The sequence below is a fragment of the Hordeum vulgare genome, chromosome 4H, assembly GCF_904849725.1.
Source record: "Hordeum vulgare subsp. vulgare chromosome 4H, MorexV3_pseudomolecules_assembly, whole genome shotgun sequence".
In the NCBI taxonomy this organism is placed as follows: Eukaryota; Viridiplantae; Streptophyta; class Magnoliopsida; order Poales; family Poaceae; genus Hordeum; species Hordeum vulgare.
In genome coordinates this window covers 601,958,554-601,968,845 of record NC_058521.1, presented here as the reverse complement: position 1 = coordinate 601,968,845, position 10,292 = coordinate 601,958,554, and the positions used below count along the sequence as shown (strand labels likewise).

The 10,292-nt window shown below is 44.1% G+C and overlaps 1 pseudogene; it reads right to left on the bottom strand.

Annotated features, from left to right (window-relative positions):
* Nucleotides 1–3,326: 3,326 nt before the first annotated feature.
* On the bottom strand, nt 3,327–7,450 carry LOC123450904 (annotated as a pseudogene).
* Between the last annotated feature and the right edge of the window lie 2,842 nt (nt 7,451–10,292).

The window sequence follows — 10,292 nt, the reverse complement described above, 5'->3', positions numbered from 1 at the left end:
AGATGTTTGAACGTCATACGCCATGCTAGATCTTTGCACATCCCGGTACACTACCGGAGGCATTTCCTATGGAGTCATCATCATTGTGATATTTTAGGTGTGAGTAAATAAAAGTGTGATGATCATCATCATTAGAGCATTGTCCCATGTGAGGAAATAAAAAAATAAAAAAAAATAAAAAGAGGCCAAAGAGCCCCAAAAAAAGAAAAGAAAAAAAAGAGAGGCCTAAGAGCCCAAATGAAAAAAAGAAGAGAGAAAAAGAGAGAAGGGACAATGCTACTATCTTTTTCCACACTTGTGCTTCACGTTAGCACCATGTTCATCATGACTGAGAGCTTCTTGCTTTGTCACTACCATATGCTAGTGGGAATCTTCATTATATAACTTGGCTTGTATATTCCAATGATGGGCTTCCTCAAAATTGCCCTAGGTCTTCGTGAGCAAGCAAGTTGGATGCACACCCACTAGTTCTACTTTTGAGCTTTCACATACTTATAGCTCTAGTGCATCTCTTGTATGGCAATCCCTATTCATTCAAATTGATATATCTATTAATGGGCATCTCCATAGCCTTTTGCTACACCGAGTCAATGTGACCATCTCCTCCTTCTTGTCTCACAACCACCACCACACTCTATTCCACCTATAGTGCTATATCCATGGCTCGTGCTCATGTATTGCGTGATAGTTATGAAAAGTTTGAGAAAGTAAGAGTGCGAAAACAATTACTTGGCCAATACCGGGGTTGTGCATGATTTACATTAGTTGTGTGAGGATGATGGAGCATAGCCAGACTATATGATTTTGTAGTGATAACTTTCTTTGGCCTTGTTATTTTGAAAGTTCATGATTACTTTGCTAGTTTGCTTGGAGTATTATTGTTTCATGTCAATAGCAAACTGTTGTTATGAATTTTACGGATCTGAACATTCATGTCACATGAAAGAAGTTGCAAAGGACAACTATGCTAGGTAGCATTCCACATAAAAAAATCATTCTTTATCACTTCCCTACTCGAGGACGAGCAGGAGTTAAGCTTGGGGATGCTTGATACGTCTCCAACCTATCTATAATTTTTGATGGTTCCATGCTATTATCTTGTCAACTTTGGATGTTTTATATGCATGAATATGCTATTTTATATCTTTTTTGGGACTAACCTATTAACTCAGTGCCAAGTGCCAGTTTCTGTTTTTTCCGTGTTTTTGACCCTTTTTCAGACGGATTCCAAATGGAATGGAACTTTACGATGATTTTTTGGGACCAAAAGAGACCCCTGAAGCTTTGGAAGAAGGCCAGAAGAGCCACGAGGGAGTCACAAGCCCTCACGGCACGACCACCCCCCAGGCCGCACCGTGTAGGCTTGTGACCTCCTCGTTGGCCCAACTGACGCAATTCCACCGCCATAAATTCCTATAAATTCAGAAACCCCCAGAAAGAAACCTAGATCGGGAGTTCCGCCGCCGCAAGCCTCTGTCGCCACCAAAAACCAATCTGGAGCCTGTTCCAGCACCCTGCCGGAGGGGGAATCCATCCCCGGTGGCCATCTTCATCATCCCAGCGATCTCCATGACGAGGAGGGAGTAGTTCTCCCTTGGGGTTGAGGGTATGTATCAGTAGCTATGTGTTTGATCTCTCTCTCTCGTGCTCTTGAGATGTCTTGATCTTGATGTACCGTGGGGTTTTCTACTATAGTTGGATCTTATGATGTTCTTCCCCCTCTCCCTTCTTGTACTGAATTGAGTTTCCCCTTTGGAGTTATCTTAAAGGATTGAGTCTTTGAGAACACTTGATGTATGTCTTGCACGTGTCTATCTACTGTGATCAACTTGCGGGTTTGTGACAATTGGGAAACCATGCATATGGGTTGGCGCACATGGATTCATGTGAGTACTCGATGTATGTTTTGGTGATCAACTTGTGGGTTCGTGACATTGGGAACCTATGCATAGGGGTTGGCACACGTTTTGACTCTCCTGTAGAAACTTTGGGGCACTCTTTGAAGTTCTATGTGTTGGTTGAATAGATGATTCTGAGATTGTGTGATGCATATCGTATAATCATGCCCACGGATACTTGAGTTGACAATGGAGTATCTTGGTGACATTAGGGCCTTGGTTGACATGTATCTTAAGGTGTTATTCTAGTACGAACTCTTGAATAGATCGATCAGTAAGAATAACTTTGTGGTGGTTTCGTACCCGACAATAATCTCTTCGTTTATTCTCCGCTATTAGTGACTTTGGAGTGACTCTTTGTTGGATGTTGAGGGCTATTTATATGATCCAATTATGTTATCTTTGTTGAGAGAACTTCCACTAGTGAAAGTATGAACCCTAGGCCTTGTTTCCACGCATTGCAATACCGTTCGTGCTCACTTTTGTTACTAGTTACCTTGCTGTTTTTGTAATTTCAGATTACAAAAACCTATATCTACCATCCATATTGCACTTGTTCCACCATCTCTTCGCCGAACTAGTGCACCTATACAAATTACCATTGTATTGGGTGTGTTGGGGACACAAGAGACTCTTTGTTATTTGGTTGGAGGGTTGCTTGAGAGAGACCATCTTCATCCTACGCCTCCTGCGGATTGATAAACCTTAGGTCAACCACTTGAGGGAAAATTGCTACTGTTCTACAAACCTCTGCACTTGGAGGCCCAACTACGTCTACATGGAGAAGGTTGCGTAGTAGACATTACTCCCCCAAGCTTAGGCTTTTGGCCTAAGTTGGTCTACTCCCATGGAGGGAAATAACCAGCTCCGGGGTACTCCAGAGTGGACTGAGGATGCCACTGCCACTACCAGGAAAAGGCCTGCTAGTGGTGCACCTATTTTGGCTACTAATGGCGCACTATAGGTGCGCCACTATCATCACGCCATTAGATTTTTTTACTAATGGCGCACCACAAGTGCGCCATTAGTATCTGGTATACTAATGGCGCACTAGGTAGTGCGCCATTAGTATTGCTCATGGTGCGCCATTAGTATCTGTTATACTAATGGCGCACCTAGAAGTGCGCCATTAGTATAGCTCCAGGTGCGCCATTAGTATGCCTCATAGGTGCGCCATTAGTATGCCTCCCAGGTGCGCCATTAGTGTGCCTCCCAGGTGCGCCATTAGTGTGCCTCCCAGGTGCGCCATTACTATGCCTCCCAGGTGCGCCACTAGTATGCCTCCCATGTGTGCCATTAGTATAGCTCACGGTGATGACCAGACATCGCAGGGTTAACATATTTATTGTGTGCTAATTCCTTCTACTTTTCTTTTCCTCTCCAATAATTAAAATAATAAGAGTTACAGAGCTATCGGTCCATATAAACACCTCATGGTGCCAAACATCATAGGGCTCTATAGGTTTGTTACAGGCTACCACTGTTCAAAACTTCAGTATTGTGCAGAAGCACACATGCTACAAATAAGTTGAAAGAGCTGGTACACAAAATTGCTAAAATTGTGGTGAAATCAAGAAACTTCAAGAACCAGCCTCTGCGACGCAGCATAGAACCTCAAGATTTGGTCATCACCGTGGAACTATAAACGAATCAACGGATCCTGGCTTAGCACGCCATCTGCCAAAAAATGGGGCCTTTCTAAGAAGCTCAAGCATCTGCTGGTACTCACAAGCCATATCCTGCAATAGAGATGAGACATCTTAAACCTTCACTTATTGTATTCACAATCATTGCTCACAAAGAATCAGAAATCATTTAATGTAATCTAGGTCTATGGCTTCAACTCATTATCCAACTGACTAATTAAAAACCGTACAGTATAGGATGAAATACCTTAATTGCAAGATAAGCAATCTTCTCGTGACAAAATTGTGTGGCTAATGGATGTTCAAGTGATATGAAGGCATGTGCCAATCTTATCCTGCCATCAAAACACAGATATTTTGCCAGGCTTACATTAGGACTTTAGAATGCTAGGAATGAGAAAGGGAACTCTCTTACTTGTAGAACAATGACTCGGTGGAGGGTAAGGATGCTGCCTTTGAAGATGTGCCTTGTTTCCTCCGAGTTGTTCCTAAAATAACTTCGATCATGCAAACCAGATTTATTCCAGCATATTGAGTACCTAATAAAACATTAATGGCAAAGCTAAGCTTCTATTTTAAAAGTTCAACCAAAGAATGGTGCATGAAGATACAGTCAGAGCAAAATGCAAAGGAGTTCAAAATGGTGCATGAAGATACAGTCTTGGGATGTAAGATTCACCCATGAAGATTTCCTTGAGCTCGCTGCAGATCGAAGGAAAGAGTTTTACAAAGATGTCGCATGATTTATAAACTATTATTATTAACATGTTTTTGTAACAGTAAATACAACCCGCATACGCACCCACAAACCTGTGACATTAGTACCCACACACCCAAGCATGAGCGCCTGCTCAAGGCTGAACCATGGACCATAAACCATAACAAGTCCATGGAAATGGAAACCTAGTACTAACACTCAATTAGACCTTGAACTTCTATTGCAGAAGTCAGAATATTGTCTTAACAGATCCATGGTCTAAGAAAGGTAATTCAACATTAACAACAAAAACTCTGCAAGGCATAGAAGAGTGTTGATAATAGAAGAATATGGTGAGGGAACCACACAAACCTTCACTGAGAAAGAGAGATCAACCTGGGTTATGGGCGCAACTTTAGTTTCTGACATAGACTCAGTAGCTGGAGAAAATGATGTTGATCTAATACTCATCATACAAGGAGACTCCCCGGTATATCGTACAGTGCAGAGTACATTTCCAGCATAAATTGGCCTGAAGAAAAGAGTGTCTTATCTTAATCATCAAAAGTTTAATTGCTGATGGGTTATAGCATCGAGTTGTCTATGTTAAACACCAAAGAGATGGTGATTACCCTATGAATACCCCGAATTCTCCATGAATCACCGATAACAATGCAAAAACATTGGACTGCCGTACCTCACAAAGACCCGTTGTTCACATATGGCAGTGACGTCCATGACAGGGGAGACATCTAGAAGAGCCGCTGCACGTGGAAGAAAATTCTTCCCAAACGACGTCGAGGAGGCTATCACATGAGAGTATCCACCTTTCTGCTGCACGGAGCGGAGTAGCTCGGCCCAAGGCTCAGCTAAAGGATGCGCAAACACGTCTGAATCCGCAACAAGAACCTGCCACAAAAGAGAGACATCTGATGAAGAAATGAACATGTGCTTCCATTCTCGCCAAGTTCTCTTTCACCCTTGCTAAACTGAAATGCAGAGCATGGCAAAAAAGAAAAAGATGCAACTAATAGTATTATGTATGGGAACGGGAGGTAGCCAGCAGCAAGCAACAATACCTCATTGAGCAATGGGTGGCTAGACGCAGCATGCTGGGCAGCCTTGTGCAGCGTCGGTCCGGATCCATCGAGAAGAAGAGATGCCTTGTTCACTTTGGCGATGGCCTCGGCAGCCGCCAACGCGCTCAGGAAGATGGCTTGACGAGCCCTCCTTCGTGCTCCGCTATGATCAGTGTGCTCACCTAGCAAGCAGGACAGCAGCAGGGCCAAGGAGACCCAGGGGCAAACTAGCCTTTTTAGGTAATGATGGTGAGGCAAGACTGATGTTCAGTAATAATTCAGGAGAAGTAATAATGGCATAACCGCACAAGGAGGAGGCAAATTCATCTTCTTTTGTTTAATTAGCGTTCACATGCTACTCTAGAGTGGAGTAGACAGATACTAGCAGAGGAAGTAGCAGACAGGCATGGAACTGAATCTGTCCAAGAGAAGAGAGAGCACAGTAAGACACAGAGAGAGAGAGAGAGAGAGACTGAGAGTAGCATAAGGCAAAGTTGAAGTTCTAAGCTCAGCATTGATATTAGGGTAAATTAATATGACTTGGGCTCTCAAAGAGTAAACATAATATGTCATCTGTAAGAATTTACTCCAACGGACTAATGATTCGCTTTGTTTTGAATTTCATTAGGTTTATGCAATGCTAGACCAGCCAGGGACTATCTCTCCTGGTGGCATTTCTTGAAGATGAAGAAGAACCTGAGCAGGCACCCTGAGAACGATGTGCCTTGAACATAGGAAGGTGGCCCATGAGCACACATACTCAGTTAGCCACACCAGAGGAGATACTCGGTCCCACTGTATGCAATGCAAATAAGATCCTTTATATTCCGAGCTTCTGAAATAATCACTCATTGCAATTTGTTATATCCTGACCTTGTTGATTAAGAACAATAGAACTATAGAAGTGTTGGAAACTGCATATGCAGCGATGACATCTTCTTGCTCAAATGTTCAACATTACTCCCTCTGTCCCATAATATAAGATGCTATTACAACCAATATGCGAGTATATCTGTTGTAATAACATCTTATATTATGAGACGGAGGTAGTACCTTCTATAACAATGTGACTATTTTGTCTACTTTAAGGAAGAAGGAGCACTCCTGGATAATTCAGAGGAACATCTGCATCTAGATACTGAGGTTATGCTCGTAATTCTGAACCTGAAGGAAAGAAATTGTGACGAACTATGTTCCATTGCTAACATAATATGATTATTGCATACACCAAATCACTACGATGTAAAATATACCCTCTCCGTCCCAAATTTTTTGTCTTAGATTTGTCTAGATATGGATGTATCTAGAAGTGTTTTAGTGTTAAATACATCCGTATCAACAAATAAATACATCCGTATCAACAAATCTAAGACAAGCTTTTTGGGACAGAGATAATACTTGACATTGATTAGATGTGAATCTCAATAGCCAAATAGATGAATTCAGGCTATAAATAGCCAGGGGAAATACTTGTCTGTTTCTCCTGAAACAAGTCTAGAATGTCAGAACACATGGAAGCCTGTAAAGAAAATTTCTTGATTGCTTCACCCAAGGATATATGGTAAGTCACAATTTACAAAGATCACCAATTGTGAACTCTCTGCATTCACAATTCCACATAGTACATAGTACATACAACATATTAATGTTGTTCATCATTCTTAGTCGGGATTGCTTCCGCGAAAAAGAAAGAAATTAGTAAAAGAAGTTTCACAACAGATAGTATACAATAGTATTACTACTTGGTAAACTTTTGGTGGATAAATCATCCCTCAAAAGAAAACAAAGAAACCCAGATAATTCAGTCTGTGAATTTCACCGAATGACCGTGGGATAAATCGACTAGTGGCCAAGGGAGGGGGGGAGGAGAAGACCTTGTTGTTGTAGGCGCGGGTCATCGGGGATGATGCGTAAGTTGAAGGCACGGCGGAGGCAGTCCTGTCCGGCGGCGGGATCCGCGAGGCGGCGGTGCACGGCTCCGAGGAGGCGCCGTGCGGCTGCACGGGAGGCGGGGGCGTCGAGGCGGTCGAGCAGGGCCTCGGCAGCGCCGTACTCGGAGGCTGCGCAGGACGCCAGGAAGGCCGCGACCTCCACGTCCATGTCCTCGCCAGGGCTCGCCGGCGCTGCCATTGCCGTCTCAGGGAAGGTTCGATTTGGGTGGGGACAGGGGGTTGACTGATCGTGCTGGTCGAGGACGACGGTGGGTGGTCTGCGGCGGTTGGTTTGGATAGAGGTGTAGGCAGTGGCTGATCTGCATGCCGCCTAACCGGATCAAGATCGAGAAGGGGAGAGGGTGGGGGCGCCGATGCCGGCGCCGATGGGAGACAGGCCGGGGTGGGGTGGAGGAGGTCGTCGTCCTCGTCGGTGGCGGCGGGGCTGAGGTAGGGTGAATCGGGAGCGGCTGTGGTGTTGGAGTAGAGATCGAGCGCGTGATCTGAATATTTCGAGATATTTTGTTAGTTGGAACGTGGGAGTGGTGGACATTGAGCGCGCAAGCTCAAAGAGTGGTGGTAGGCGGCTGTCCAAAATATCAGGTTACTAATGGCGCACCACCTACAAATGCGCCATTAGTAACCCTGGTTACTAATGGCGCACCAGCTGGTGGTGCGCCATTAGTAGTTTTGCAAAAAAAAATATAGTAGTGGCGCATCACCTGTAAATGCGCCATTAGTAAGCCCGGTTACTAATGGCGCACCAGCTAGTGGTGCGCCATTAGTAGTTTTGCAACAAAAAAATAGTAGTGACGCACCGAGTGTGTGGTGCGCCATTAGTGTCCATCACACTAATGGCACACCTCCACATGGTGCGCCACTGCTATATAGTAGTGGCGCACTACTTGTCTGGTGTGCCATTAGTGTCTATATCATCTATAGCCCTTTTTCTAGTAGTGTGTTGTGTGAGCTCCTCTGGCTTCCACTGATAAACCGGCATCTGGTACTCGACTGGTGGCTCAAGCACGGGCACCTGTGGTTGGGCTAAGCCCCAATATGAGTAGATGTCCGAGGGCATAATAATGTACCTGCCTCCATGAAGATTGAACAAAGAAGGAGCCGGCAAAGTAATAGTCTCACGAGTACCCTGACTAAATACCAGGTTATAAATCATCCTTCTATTTATATCTCTATCAAGAAAATCATGGTAAACCATGCTATCGTAATCTAGATATCTCTCGGAAAGAAGAACCTATTCTTCCTGCTCTAGTCTAATAGGTATCTCAAAGTGTGTGGCAAGACGGGTAGCATAGATACCTCCATAGACAACACCTTTAGAACGGTTCGGGTTCAACCGTTTAGCTACTATAGCGCCCAAGCTATAATTTTTATCGTTATAAAGGGCTTCGCGCAAGACCGCAAGATCTGGGGAACTAAGTGACCCAGCTTTCCCACGGCCAATCAAACATTTTCCCACAAATAATGAGAAGTACCGAAGCACGGGAAAATGAATGCTAGCAGCTGTAGCGCTAGACACTCCTCTCTCCTCTCCTACAATAATTGTATCAATGAAAGCTTCCAAGTCCCGTGGACGAGGTTCATGAATATCCCCAACGTAAGGTAATTTGCAAACATTGCAAAAATCTTGGAGTGACATGCGCTGGGGGATATTGTAAAGTTTGAACTCAACCATAGGAGGATTCTTCCTCGGATACAAGTTAAAGCTTTGTACGAAGATATTAATGAGGAGGAGGTATTGCGGACACTTATCTTAAACGAAGGCGGTAAGGCCTGCATTTTCCACCAAGTGATAAAAGTCCTCATAAATTCCAGCGGTGCGTAAGAACATGTCGCTTGGCCACTAGGACGCTTGAACTTCTGCGACTCGAGGGACCAGATACTTGGGCTTCTTCTCACTCCCATCATCCTTGGGGTCACGGCTTGAAGATCCTCTTAAGAACCTCCTCATCTATTCCCTTTTCTATCTTTGAAAATTTCTGAAATTTTTAGTGATTCTAAGGAAAAGTGAATAAGGCCCAACGAAACTCGTAGCAACTACTCCAACGAGTGCCTAGAGGCCATATCACACATCAAAAATACTTGGGACCAGCTAAAATTAGCATGCAAAGCTCAAGAACATGGTCACCAGGGCAGCAAAAATACACAGAGTATAAGGCACTAGAGAAAAAAACTAATTGGACCAATGGAGGAGTCACTTACCAAGGAGTAATTTCCCCAAAACAGTTCGGAGAACGGTGATTTGAGCAAAGAGATCGAAAATCCCAGCAAGAGGAGCAAGAACACGGGTTTGAGCTGTGAAACGATTTTTTTGGAGGTAGGAGAACCAGATGAGAGGAAGAATGACTGGAAAGGGTGCCTGTGGGCCCCACAAGCCTAGGTGGCACGGCCAGGGCGGTGCCCACACTGCCAGGGCTTGTGGCCCACTGGTATAGCCCCCAGACAAGCTCTTTGTCTCAGAATTTTTCAAAACTTCCAGAAAAAATCATACTTGATTTTCAGGACGTTCGAAGAACTTTTATTTTTGGGGTACTTTTCTATGGGACCCTAAGGCAGGAAACAGGGAAAACTAAACTAAATCTATCATTTTTATTCTAAGCAACCGAAGGTGAAAGCTTGGAACAGAGGTTTGTGACTCCTCGATTCATCCATCTCATGGTCATCGAAAGAAATCCGTCAATGAGGTTGATCAAGTCTCCTCAACAAATCTTTCCGAATCGCAAAAGAGAACGGAGAATTTTCGAATAGTCACTAGGTCACCTCAATGGGGATGTGTATCTCCCCAACAAGAAAATCTTACTTCATCTTGACACGAGGAATAGGGCATTCAAAGCTCCCAATAAGAATCGATGAAGTTTTTTCGATAGCATTGATGCAGTGTACTCGATATTGTTTCTTCGGAAAGTGCACCGCATGCTCATTGCCGTTGACATGGAAAGTGACATTGCCTTTGTTGCAATCTATGACAACCCCTGCAGTGTTTAAAAAGGGTCTTCCGAGGATGACCGCCATGGCATCGTCCT